Below are 14612 nucleotides of genomic sequence, written 5' to 3' on the forward strand. Positions count from 1 at the left end.
ACTGATGATAGAGGAGTTCTCATTTCAGTCTTTTGTTTCCAACAGCAAATGCATGTAAACAAGCAATTATTTTTGAAGTAGTGTACTTTCTCCTACACTGTTTAAAGCAATGATTTGTTTATTTCAAATGTAAACTCTATTTCCTGCCTATAAAACAAATTACCTTTTGCATGAATATGAGAACACATAGTTTCTCTAAGCTAGGTGGTAAAAATCTCTCTCTTGCCATAGTGTATTAAATAGATTATTAAATTCCATTAACTTAAGTACATGCAAGTCCCTCTGGCTTAAGAAAAACATTTCCACAGATGCTATTTATCTAAAATCAAAATTGTCTTTTCTGGGTAGCCATGACACAAAGAGTCATGACCTTATGTGGGGAAGAAAAAACAAACAAACTGAATCACAAAAAATGATGTCATTAAACTCTGCAGAATGTGTTGGTATCTCACCTACTCCTCTCCAAAAAAAAAAAAAAACACATACATATATATGACATTTTATGCACACTAATTTACCTACTGTATACTTCAGTGGGAGAAGTATGGTGAAAACTCTCAGACAGGGACACATCCAATGATTAAGAGCATTATCATGGGTGTGAACTCTCGATTTTACCAGAAGCACACTCATTCTCCTTTAGCTTCAGATTTCTCTCTTCAGCTTCTTCCTCTCCCTCCACTTCCTTCATCTTAGGATAACTCTTGCTATGCCTATGGCCAAATTTCTCTTCTCTCCCTACATTCCAGAACCAGCCTCCCTTTCTTTTCCCATGCATCACTGGATCCTCATCCAGTCTACAGGACTCCTGAACCCATCTGAAATGACATGCTAAACAGCAGGACATTTCTGAGTCACATTTGGGATGATAAGTGGACACTATCTACTAACAACAGAGCCACATAAATCAGCAGATGGTGCAGAGCTTTCAGTCAAATACAACCAATTTTCATTATTTACACTAGTTAGAGTCTCTAATATCTAGGTGAACACGGAATTAGTGAGTACTGAACCACTGCTCCTAGGAGAAATACAGGATATGGTTTACAAGAGCCCCTGGTCTCATTTTCATCAACTAATCAATACACAACCTTGTTTTATGTGTGTTTCTGTTTAAGGACATCTTATTTAATGTATATTGTTGGCTCATTTACATGGCACACACAGCCAACAGTGCTATAACTCATGCCTGAGTGAAGGGTATCTAACACCTGTATTTTGTCTGCCAGGCACCCCTCAGCCTTCTTGTGCTTTGAAACACTACAGAGCACCTCTGCTCTGTGCTTGGGGCCACTTAAAACAGTGAAACTGCCCAAACAGTACAAAAATGAGAAAAATGTGGTACTAAATAGACCGTGAAAAGGACACTTGTACACAGTACGAGTTGAAACAAGGAGGCAGAGTGTCACTTTGTTTGACCTCAGCTGGAGACCCACACTTGGGATGACTCAGATTTTGGGCCACTCTGCTTTCTGTGAATGTCTTCAAAGCACCCCAAGTATTGAGGCTGAGACTACAAATAAATGTTAGTGAGTTAGGGTATTTGCAAATACATAATCTGTGAAGTTTGACTGCATTTCAATCATAAAAATGTCATGGGCCAGGATGCTATCTGTGATCCCAGAAAAAGTTCCATTTTTAAAAGGTATATTTTCTACTGACCAAGGGATTTGGAATCAGTGGCAGCTCAATCCAACTGAAATTTAAGGTTTTTTTTTTTTTTTTTCAAAACCACATTTAAAATGCCTTGGCTTCTCTTGTGTCTACAGAGTGCTTCTAAGTTACAGTTCATCATAATGGGCATTATATTCCAGCTTCCTCTGAAAGCTCTGACCCTTCTTTCAATCCCAGGCATGCAGGTCTCCAGTAACTAAACACAGAGTTCAGTATTGTTTTCAGGGAAATCTCTTATTCAAAGGCAGGAGGTAAAATTTTTTCCACTACTCTTGAAGGAAAAGACAACTATTTTACCACCAAAACCTTGGTTTTCTGTGACTCAGGAATACGTTTCTTGTGGATTTCTTTTCAGCTTGAGAGATTTATGCAAAATGGCAGTCTTTGAACTTCTGCTTCTTGGCCGGGTTTTAGTAGGGTCAAGAAAACCACAGGGTTGGTGTCTGTGGCAAGCATGCACATAGAGAAGTCATGCTTTGGAGAACTTCTGGAGGTGTGAGCTGGAGTTTCAAATTGTGAGGTTTGAGGTGGAGCCAAGATTCTGGGTTTACCTGGATTGGGTTTTTTTCTTTAGGATTTACATTGTGACCTATTTCAACACGAGTTTAAAAGCATGTTTCAAAGCCCTTTGTGATGATGAATCTCAGAAAGTCAACATGATCTTTTTCACAAGGACTCAGAAGAGCTACAACCAGCCCCACCTGTCTGCAGAAACATTGAGGTCTGCTTTAGATGGCAAAATGAAAATAAATTTTGAAAGCGTTTTTCAAGTTGCCTTTGGGTCTTGTTAAATATAGAAATGTTTCTTTCTTTTTCCTTTACTTTTTTTTTTTTTTTGTCAAATGAATGTCACTGTCAATTCTTTCTGAATACAGAATTGTGCCATCGGATACTCGGGGAAGGAAAACCCACATGAAACATTCACCCAGATGTTATAGGAGAAATGCTGGTTTAGAAAAGTCTTTGTTCGGTGGCTGAGGCTGCCATGGTTCTTCCATCACATCAATTTTTACTCACGCAGTTTAATGAATAAAAACACACTGACTGACAATCCACAAGAACAACAGAATACCAATTACTGAAGAATGGAACTACTTCAGTGAGAGGTGAAGAAGGCAAAACATCATGAAATGAGTTTAAAGTGTCTTAAGTAGAGCACCAAGTTGAGTTTCATTTTCCTTGTAATTGATTTTTTTTTTTTGCTCCAAGAGAAATCCACAACCTGTTCGAATCTGGTTTCTACCATGTTAGTATAGTACTCGCTAGCAGCCTTCCCCTTTAGGATGTTTGGTTAATGGGTGTGCTTACTGAAGGCAACTGCCCAGAAGAAAATACTTTCCAGTGTCTGGAAGTCCCATATGTAATGCTAAGAGGCTTTATTATTCACCTCTGCCTGGCTCACTAGCTGTGTGACCTTGACCTAATGACTTGGCCTTCTAAAGTCATCTCAACAACTGCAGAATGGAATTTATTACCAAAGTTTATTACCACATTTAATTCTTACTAGATCTTAATAAGAGAATGGATTTATAGCCTTTGGGTGCCTCACATTCGAGAAGTACTGTTTGCTGTTGATATATTATTTCAATCCCCTCTTTTGGTCATTCTGCACTTCCCCAGCTTTCCCCCATTGGCCACTGAGGCCAGCTGGAGCTCATATCCCAGGGAGGGAGTGGTTGGGGTGACAGATGCCTCAGGAGCAGGAGAATTTGTCCAGGGCCAGAAAAGCAGCCAGGGACCAGAGGGAAAAGAAGTTAGCAAAATGCAAAGTGTCTTTATTACAACTCAATTGGTTTTAAGATTTCCATTTCTTTTCAGCAAATGTATTTTCTTCCTCTCATGGAACTCAGAACATATGTGCTGCCTGGCAGCTGATTTCTGCAACTCTTAAAGTCAGGCTTGGAGAAGGCTGACTCACAATTTCTTACACTGCACGTGTGAAAGCTTTCAAGAAAAAGTGGAGGGAGGGATTTCAAGAATCCACAGGATTTTGGATGACACTCTCCATTGCCTTTCACTTAAATTGGCAAAAAAGAATTCACTGATTATTTGCATCTATTTCTGACTTATTTATTTATTTATTGAGAGAGAGAGAGAGAGAGAGAGAGAGAGAGAGAGAGCACACAGGTTGGGCGGTAAGGGGTAGAAGGAAGGGCAGCAATCTTAAGCAGACTCTGCGTCACAGAGCCCAGCGCTGAGGCATGATCTCAACACCCTGAGATCATGACCTCAGCTAAAAGCAAGAGTCAGATGCTCAACTGACCGAGCCACCCAGGCGCCCCTCTGACCTTTTTAAACTACCATTATTGAAAGCTGCATAAAGAAAGGGGTTGAACAAAAGGTAGTATCACTGAGAAGAACAGAAAAAGATAGCATTTGTAGATTGTTGTGGTTTTACATTCATCTTACTTATTTGATGTTAGGGTCTCCCTGTGATGCAGGTTTTATCAGGGATGAGGACAAAGGCTCCCAGTGATCACATAGTCACTGAGACGTCAGCCACTGGGATTTTATGGACTCTAGGCAAAGAACTCAATAGTTCTTTGCATTACACCCTATGCTTTTTTTTTCTTTTTAAGATTCACACAGTTCAGCTTTGACTAAAATTAAAGTAACAAAGTAGGACAGGATATCTGCTAAATTAATACATTTGGGGAAATGTTCTTCAGTTATCACTATAACTGATCAGATATGTGACAGATCTTTTACAAGCTACACAGTCCCTAACATCCATGCAGAAAACACACGAGATCGAGTGTTATTACTATGCAGTACGATGGATGAGGTGTCAGTGATCGTGCCCGACTACCTACGGACAGCACGTTGACAGGGCACTCACACGGACAGACTCATTCAGTGCCTTGAGTTTTCCTTCAAAGAAAGTATTTTTTCCATTCTATACAATTAAACAAGAAGTGCAGCAAGGGTCCTTTATGGCCCTTGAAATAGGCAATCGACCTGACAAAGTATTTCCTCTAAGTGATTTCTTCATCATGCTCCTGGCAGAAGGCCAGTGTATGGTCAATGGCAGTCCTAGAAGCCAGAGTAGGACTGTGTGGCTAAGGGAAATAGGGACACAGGAAAGCAGGACTTGGAGGTGATCTACCCTGGCCCAAAGAGTGGCCACCAGACTGAGATGGCTCTTTGTCGAACAAAACTCCTGAGTTTGGAAATCAGAAGAGCTCCAAAACCCCCTGCAACAGAGGCCAGGGGAGGAGTTAGGAGCAAGACACATGAACTACAGGCTGTTTCTGCTTCATTTCAGAGTTGAGTTCAAATCTTGGTTTCACCACTTAATGACTGTATGACTCTGAGCAAAGCACTTGAACTTTATGGAGTCCCGTTTCCATGTGTAAATGTGGATAACAAAACCTCTCTTGTGCATGGTTGGACGATGGAAAGATATGGAAAGATAATGGCATACACTGCTGCACAGCACAGGACACATAGCAGACACTGAATAAGTAGCAGTTATTATTTTGTATCATTGTGATCATCCACAATTCTGGGATTGTTAACATCACCAGTGCTATAATTTAAAACACATGTATTCTTCACATTGTAGCAAACTAGTTCAAAGCCCGTTTTTCCAATGCATTATCTAGTTTGGGCTTTAAAAAAAACCCTGTATATGTTCTGCTCTGCTTATCAAAGGCTCTCCGTAATGCTTACCCAAGGGTAAGTGAATTACACAGGATACTGTTTTGCCTTCTATTATTCTTCTTGAACCACATTCCATGTGGTAATGGGTCAATTTCTTTACTTCCTCTTTCCTCCTACCACATACCATACCCTAAAAAAATGCCAGTTAAGTTTTAACCCTCCTTAGAAAGTGAATTTTCATCTCTCTCTTTTTTACATTATTTAAAGTTGTTGCAAGGTCTTTTAGTGCCCTCCAACCCCAACCCATGCAACAAAATAGTAATGGGAGAAAATTATTTGTGCTTTAGCCAGAGTCCTCCTGCTGAGCACGATGACTTTGTAATGAACTATGCATCCATAAACGGTTGACTCTTTGATCTCTGGCTGCCTGTACAACTCTAAAGAGAAAGGCATTCCAAGCCAAACCACACAAAGAGAGAGGGACACAGGTTATTTATGGGAGCCCACTGACTCTAAGGTTAGCCTGGCTCTTTCAAGATTCAAATACACACATCATTTTGACTGCCAGATTTGCTCCCTCCCCTTATGGTGTCTAATGGGGCCGTAGTATAGGAATGTCTGATCTCTGGCTTCTCTCTGGGGTGAGAAAGGTAGCTGGTTTGGCAGGGAGACAGACACAACAGTATTTACAGAGACAGTAGAAAATCAAATCCATATGCCTACATCGAGAAATCAGAGTAAATCACCAGGAGCTAGGAGGACTTCTGAGTTCCCATTCTGAGGTCAGTTCGGTTTCTGGCCAAGAATAAGCAAGACCTACTAACTAGCTCTCTAGTGGCACAAAATCCAGCATCCACACACCCTCTTTCATCTGACAGTGTCCTACCAACACTGTCACTTTACAGAAAGAAAAGAAATGCCCTCTTCGGTTCCTTGAATTCAGAGGCTATGTTACAAGAGTAATACTCTTGTATTACTCAGCACACTTTCTGTATCAGAGCTGGTGCAAACAGAGAAGCTGTGAATCCCCAGTTCAAGGGTTGGTGAGGCTAAGTTCAATGACTTCTTGTCAGCAATTCTCAGATCATGATGTTCTCAGGTGCTCTGCAATATGGCTGAGTATTGGGCTCATTCTTGCACACTGCTCAAGAAAGCAAAACTCAAGTTGAACAAGGACTGTGCTGGGATAGGATCTATCTGTTCTCTTTCCTAAATCCCTCTGGATCAAATACCAAAATTTTACAATGTGGTGTCAGAATGGGGAGAGTTGTATGTGTACTTCTGTAACGGGGGAAAACTCAAAATGAAAATTGCTTTTATTAGTATAAAAAACTGAACTAATGGATTTATGATCAGAATTTGGGCTAGATAAATACAACCAAAGCTGGAAGTCAATTTGGTCATCTTATTCACTCATTCCAGACACTCAAGTCCACCTACAGGAGGCTGTTATAGGCAAAGCAAAAGTATCTCAATGCAATTGGCAAATATACTTTGCTACTTTTGTGGGACCCTGATGTGATCAACATTACATCACTAGGCAGGCCTAAAAGGGACTCTTATATTATTCATTCTATTCAATCCATAGACAAAGTCATCAGATACCTACACAGGTCCACATATTGTTTGCCAAAAGTTCATGTTCTTTGAACATTCTCTTATTATTTACTCATTATGATGGCTTCAAGCCAGAGTCCGGATACAAAGACAGGCATCTAAGTGAATATAAAACATGCCCTGAAAAGTAACACATATCAATGACACTGCCTGCAAGCCCAAGGAAAGAATGGTTAAAAAAAATAAAACAGCTGCATATCAGAGCAAATACACATTGGAAGAAGACCGCAAGATTCAACTCAGACATTTTGTTCCAGTGGGCTGGGGAGGAAGAAATGAAGAAGTCAAGTTTAACATAGAAGTATTTCGTTCATTATTCATTCACTGTTAAGATGATGAATGTTTATTTTGGGATTTAACAAGAAGAAAGACCTTACCTAAAAAGAAAATGAGGAGTCTTCCATAGATAAGTAGTGTGATCTTTTGGAGCAAAACCCTGGGGCTCTGGATTGGGGCTCCAACAGTCTCTGAGACACAAAATACACGGTGGGATCAGTACAAATTTAGGACCTCTGTCTCTCCACCTGAAAAATACAAATAATAATGAATGACAATGGTTTCCACCAAGTAACTGCTGAGTATTTAAAAATTCATGCCAATTAAAAACTACAGGAAGAACAAAGAGTAAAATACACATACAATGCATAGCACAGAATGCCTTGTAATCACACATATATACCTTTGCAATATACTTGAAATTAGAGGTTTTAACTTCTAATTTTCCATAAAACATTAGTTGCACACTACAAAGGAAGGTAAACATGTGAAGCTAGATCAACCATGAAAATAAGAGCAAGTTTATTTGATTGGGGGAGAAGGAAATTAGGAGAGGCCAACTGAGAATCAGAGAGGCTGAATGAAGGCTGAACCATCTCTGATTTGCCTCTCTGCTCCCTTGGTTGGGGAGGGATGGTCAGGCATGATTGCTATATCCTATTAAGAGCCTGCTATCCAAAGATGCTTGGCTTTTATTAGTCCTGCTGTGCTCAGTGGGAAATAACCATGGGACTGTGGTAAAGTGTGGGGTGGTGGTGGCAGAGGGGAGTGGGGGGAGTATTCCACCAAAGAACATGAATTACCCTACATACAGGTTTTGAAATCATGGACAAGGCCAAGGGGCATCTTATCTGTGAAAGACTAGTTCAGTTTCACTGAGGAGCCCCAGAAAATGAAACTTGACATTGCAATCTTCCTCTGCAGTCAGCAGATTCCTATGCTTCCAGGAGCTGCAGTGAGGTTAGTTGATGTCTGTGAAAGGAGTGCACACGGGATAGTACAACCCTGTTGAAAATCTCCTCAAATGGAAATCTGCTCATATCAACCCTTGTTAAGATCCAGAGAAACACATTTCTAAGTGGAAAGAAAATCATGGATGAAACTATGAGAAAAAGTCATTGGCTACAATTAAAATGTGTCACAAACACATGGAGTGTTGACACTAAAATAGCTTTGTTATTAAAATTTGAACTATGCCACAATTAAAATGTATCACAAACATTATTAAGTTTTGACCCTGAAATAGCTGTGTTATTAAAATTTTAAAAATATTGGTTATGTTTATACCATTTAGATTATTTCTTGTGTTGAGTTCAAGTAGATAGATATGCTAATAGAATGGAGAATAGTTTTCCAATTCTCCTGATCTACATTCCAGATTCTAATACTGATTCTACTCCCACTTTATCATGAGACCTTATGGACATTCTTACTTTGTCTGGGTTCTTCTTTTTAATACTTGCTCCACTTTCAATTAGCCACTGAATGGCAAAAACACTGAATTGCTGAGAATTGAAAATCACTATGCAACTATCTTTAATAAGGAATCCTATTAAGCCCAGTAGTATCACTTTTAATCCTGATAACAAAACAACTATCTGAGAAAGGCAGAATGATTCCCTATTATTCACAAGGAATGAGTCTCCACATTAAAAATTACATTCTTACTGAGTAGTGGACCCAGGATGTGAACTCGGTCAGTCTCACTTCAAAATCTGAGATCCTTCCACTGACATAAACCACAGACTAGGCCAAGGAGTGATCATTTTACCAAATAAAACATTTTTAACATAGCTACTTGATTGCTTTATTACAATAAAGACAAAAACTAGCTTATAATGAGTGCCCAGGCTTGCTCCCCACACATTAGCCCGTGTGATCATCACAACAACCTTGAGTCAGGAGACAACATTATAAGCCTCACTTCACAGATGAGCATGTGGAGGCTCACAGACGTTAAATAAGTTGTCCAAAGAGCATGTTGTAAGTAGCAGAGCCTGCTCTCAAACCCATGTGAGCCCAACTCTCCATAGCCCATTCTCTCCATGGCTACTTTTCTGTATTTATCATAGCTTGCAATTCCATGGGAATATCTTTACTGTGGGGAACAAAAATTGCCAGTCTCCATTTTCCTTGCATCTCATCATCTCACCACCCCAGTCGGGCCTCTCATGACACCACACCAGCTTCAAGGTCATCCCTGATTCTAAGGCTCATAGTCTTCCCTTCCCTCAGAATCTGCCCAATTCCAAACATTTGTAATTAGTCTTCTTGACTCCTCCTTCCAAAAAGTTTTCCCTAGTGAATGCCATTTCATTCTTCTTCCCCCTTCCTACCCATGCCACCACACATGAAAGAAAAGAAAGGTAATACGGAAGCATTATAGATGAAAAGGCAGGCAAATTGTGTGTAAACAGAGTAGACATTGCAACAGAACAGGAAAGTATATACTGAATTATTTGCTGGGAAGTAATAATAATAATAATCTATTGCTTAGATATCTTTGTAGAAAAGTTCTCTAGGGTCAGGTGTGGTGAAGTCAGATTAATTGGGGCAGATATTAAAAGGGTATTCTAGCATACTTTCAAATAGATACAGTTGGTTTTTTTTTTTAACAAGGAATCACATTTATTCATTTCATGTGCAGTCATCTGGAACTTTTTTTTTTTTTTTTAGAAAGGGAGGGGTAGAAGGATAAAGAGAGAGAGAATCTCAAGCAGACTCCATGCTGAGAATGGAGCCTGATGCGGGGCTGGATCTCAGACCCTGAGATCATGACCTGAGACAAAATCAAGAGTCAGATGCTTAACCAAGTAAACCCCCCAGGCGTCCCTCAAATACAGATAGATTTATTACTTTTACACAAAGTAACTTCAGTTACAGTATTAAACATGGCAAACTAGAAGCCTTTAATGAATTTTCTTATAATGAATGAGTAAGAACATTCGCAATCATTGGTTGTTAAAAAAAAGTGAATGAATGCATTGAAGGTACTTGATGTTACTTGAAAAATGTCATTTTCAAAAAAAATTAAAAGGCCTCTGAAAAGGGGATCCCTGGGTGGCACAGCGGTTTAGCACCTGTCTTTGGCCTAGGGCGTGACTCTGGAGTCCTGGGATCGAGTCTCACATCGGGCTCCCTGCATGGAGCCTGTTTCTCCCTTTGCCTGAGTCTCTGTCTCTGTCTCTCTCTCTCTGTATCTCTCATGAATAAATATAATCTTTTTTTAAAAAAAGGCCCCTGAAAAATTTTGAATATTCCTACCTAGTTTGTAAGATTTTGGAAGAGAGATTTCACTTAAGTTAATATTAACTTCAAGTCAGCTGAACTCCAATTATTTCACATGCAAAGACTTTGAGACAAGAGGAATATAAAAGCTAGTGAGTCTGATTGAGTGAAATTCTGTTGTTTGACCACTGCAAATTCCTATTAGTGGCAGAATTGTGGAAAACACCTGTGATTCTGAGTGGCATGCTCATCATTGGAAGTCATCCTGTGTCAGAACCATCTTTATGAGAAAAACAGTTGTGAAACTTGCCTCTTTTTGCAACAGAATTTCTCCCTTGGGTCCCCTGGCTACCGCTCACATTTTCTCATTTGAGAAATCCAAACTGGCTGCATAACTAGATAGGATACAAGAATGCAAGATGAGATTTCTCCTAACCATGAAATTGTTGATGATATTCAGAGTTAGAGAAATACCATTTGAAGAATATAGAGGTCAGAAGGTCTTACTAATTTAGTTGCTGTTAAATAAGCACATAAATCCTTTTCTAGGTATTGCTGGTTTCATGTAAAGCATAGGAGATAGTTAAAGCTGAAAAAAAAATGACATCATCCCCTCCAACAGGCAAGTTGTATTCCTCAATGCCTGATGCCAACTGTATAAAGGAATACTTTACTGAGTTGTACTTAAAAATGCTAGAAATTATTCCAATATATTAACCATGCTTACAGCGATGTTGTGAAGCCTATAGTTAGCCTTAATAGATCAGCAGAGGCATGTGGGATTTTTATTAGGGTTTTCTAATACATTTTCCCTCTATAATGAATATGGGAAGGCGGGGTTGGGTTGGGCAGCAGGGGGAGCTGTCCAAAATTCAAGGCCCCTGAAATGTTTGGGAAATTCTCTCTGATGTACAGACTTGAAGTTTGATTTTATTGAATTAACATTTTAGAAATAAAGGTATTACAGGCTAGGGCCAGACTGCAAAGTACATAAAAGTCAGGAAATAGGTCTCAAAGAAAGAAAAGCATCAGGGAAAGCGTATTTTTTAAGACTTTGGTAAGGTTTAGTCCTTTTTTTTAATTTAAATACAAATGAACTTACTCATCATGTTTAGAGGTAAAGGAGAAAGAGCCAAATGGAGGATAAAATTGAAAGTAGTTGAGAGAAAGTTCCTGGGGGACTGGTATAGATAGGATCCAGAGCACTGGCAGAGAGATTGATTTTAGAGAAGAAAATGAAAGCACCCCCCCCCCCTTCATTTTTCCTCTTGGCTTAAGGGAACCATGAACCAAACCAGCCAATGTCCCCAAAGGGCAGAGACTCCAGGCATATATGAACATAGCTTTGCCCTCCCTCCCCAGTCCCCGTATTTCCCATGCAACCATATTTGCAGGGGGAGGGAGAGAGAGAGACAGGCAAGAGAAACAGGGCCCCCAAAACAGATTCCCTGGAAGGAAATACATGGCCACAGATGCTTGAAGCCTTTAATTCTCTCCATGAAAGAATGCCACAGAAATGCTGTCAGACAGTCGAGGTCCTGGGCTTGTTTAGTCTGTATATCAGGAATTAGATGTAAAATATACATTTGACTTCCAAGGAATAAAATGAATTGTCATGGTAGAGAAAGTTTCATAGAGGAAATATTATCCTGAAGCCTTCCAGCTTGAGCCTCTCCCTTATAAGTAACCACCACAAATTATTTTCATAATAAAAATGAGCTCTGAGAACAAACTAATTACATGGGAGAACAACTTATACTTTACTGCAGTCTTCACAATATATTTTTTCATCAAGTATGAGTTAGCCAAAGTAATTAGGAAAAATGATTAGCAAAGCTCTTTACTGAATATGGATCCAAGTCATGTAAAAAAAAAATAAAAGCATTTCTTTTTTGAAAATGGCTTTAAACCTACATTTTCCTCTGAGCAATAATCTCTGTTCCTTTCCACAATAGCTTTTTGGGGGCATGTGGTAATCTGAGAGAATATAACTCTTTCCTGAAATAATAACAACTTCCTTTCATGATAGAACTTTCTGTTAAGTTGGTAGAAAATCTTAAAATGTGGCTGCTTCTTTCTAACAGAGCACCAAAAGAACAAAGCTATTGAAATCTCAGTACAAGTCATCTATAGGTGAGCCTCAAGGAATCCTTCCAAATTTGAAAAAAGCTTAGAGCACTGAGCCATGCTGTTTTTCAATTCTCGAGTAACACTGAGCATCTACAAGATAACAGTAGGTTTTAAAGGCATTTGCATCTACTCTTTATACCTTTACATTGTGAAATATTTTGGATGTTTAGGAGTAAACAGGAATAAAGTCCATCTGGTTGAAATTACATTTTCCCATGTGAGCAACTTAGGTTTAGTTGGAAATTCCACAATGTAAGTTTAAAACTAGCATCTCTCTTCATTTTTATGTGTTTCAGAAACCCCAGCTTATAGAAAAATTTGACTGCTAAAAAAATCCAATAAACCAACAAAGATCCAAGTTAAAATTCATTTTTAATGTATTAAGTTTTTATTTTACATACAAATCAAGATAAAAATTGATTAATATTACTCTCTATTTCATGATTATTTTTATTATTTTATTTCCTAGAAAATGTAGCTTCTAAGCATTTTGGAGTGGCTATTAGCATATCAGATGAACCAGCTGATTTTTTTCCTCCACTTTCCCTTTAACAAACTATTGTGCAGCTACTTTGTGCCAGGCACTGTGCTAGTTGTTGGGTACACAGTAAAAAAGGAAATTGTCTGGTTCCTGCTTTCATGCTGTTTAGTGAGGAGAAACCCATTGTAAGAAGCTCTGGTCCAACGTTCTCCTTTTCCCATAAAGAAATTGTCTCCTTCCTACATAATAAAGCCACTTTATCTGTAGGGTTCCCCACACCCTAACACCTTCCCCATCACCCTGAGGCAAGAAGGGGTATAAGCAAAACTACCATAATTTTACTTTAGCAGTCCTTGCTTCCTGAAGAACATAAAGATGCTTTCTGAATGTCTTTGAAGTGTTGGTGTCTGCTTTACATAAAGGCAAGAAGAGCTAGATGACCTTCTGGACATACTCAAAGGTAGAGGTGAGCAAAAAAGTGAAGTGGAGGGATTCTTTCTCTATGAAACAGGACACATGCCCCTTTGCTAAGGGTTCATATCAGCATTCCCAATACCAGTTGAATTTGCAAAGTATATTTCCATCATTTGTGACATTCATCACAGCATCCCAGTGAGATGGGCCATTTTATTACTTCCATTTTACTCCCCAGAAATATGAAACAAGAGGTTAAATGACTTTCCCAAAGTCAATAATAGACCTGGGACTCAGATTAAGAGTTTATAAATCTCTAACCTGTGCTGAGAGCACTCAACCATACACTTAACCTTGCCAAAAAATAAAGGCTTCATTTTGCTGTTTAACTAATTAGAATTAAGACACATTAGACAAGAATGCAGCACCTGGTTCATGATGCAGTGACATTATTTTATTATTGTTTCAATCCAAAAACTCAATGTTCTTCCAAACTCCTCAGTGCTTTTATGCAATAGTTCCTGGATTTTCAACTCAACTGCTGTCTATTCCCATGCATCATATATTTGCAAAACCATCCTAAGAAAACATTGCTTGGGAAACAATGACAATTGTAGGAAAAAAGAAAAATGCTCTCTTAATAAGGAAGAAGCCATTTACCCTAACTTGGTTATATATATAACATGGTTTGGGATATATATATCCCGTATATATACAGGGTGGGGCATATATATATTACATTTGGCAATTGATTATTAAACCCAAATCTGAGATTATGAACATGGTAGGTTCTCTAAGCTGTAACAGTTCCAGAAATGATTGTTGTTTCTTCTTTCCATTTTCCAAATTGACCAGTTCTTCCCTAAAAGCTAACAGAGTGCTAGGAAACTGGCCCTTCTGTTAATTTATCTGATCCCCTAGGAGACCATAAGCTCTTTGAGGGCAGGAGCTATGCCATTCTCAGGGTAATGCTTGACACATGGCAAAGGCTGAACAAAAAATTAATCTGAACAATATCTCTGGTATATCATGCTATTCTTGTATACTTTAAAAATTTTATAACATGGATTGGATGCAAAGCTTTACAAGACACAGGGAAGCAAGTTTTCTGCTTTACAGCCGATGGCAAGGAATTACGTAATTCTAAATAATGCATTCTTATTTCAGATGGTGAAACCAGTGAAAAATG

The 14612-nt window shown here is 38.9% G+C and overlaps 1 protein-coding gene across 1 annotated transcript in view; it reads right to left on the reverse strand.

Annotated features, from left to right (window-relative positions):
* KIAA1217 (KIAA1217 ortholog) overlaps nt 1-7348 on the reverse strand; it is a 465513-nt gene extending 458165 nt beyond the window's left edge. Inside the window, exon 1 of the mRNA XM_055331014.1 lies at nt 7272-7348. The gene's annotated coding sequence lies outside the window, so the exon portion shown is untranslated. The remainder of the gene's footprint in view (nt 1-7271) is intronic.
* Between the last annotated feature and the right edge of the window lie 7264 nt (nt 7349-14612).

The sequence above is a fragment of the Nyctereutes procyonoides genome, unplaced genomic scaffold (assembly GCF_905146905.1).
Source record: "Nyctereutes procyonoides isolate TBG_1078 unplaced genomic scaffold, NYPRO_anot_genome, whole genome shotgun sequence".
NCBI lineage: Eukaryota > Metazoa > Chordata > Mammalia > Carnivora > Canidae > Nyctereutes > Nyctereutes procyonoides.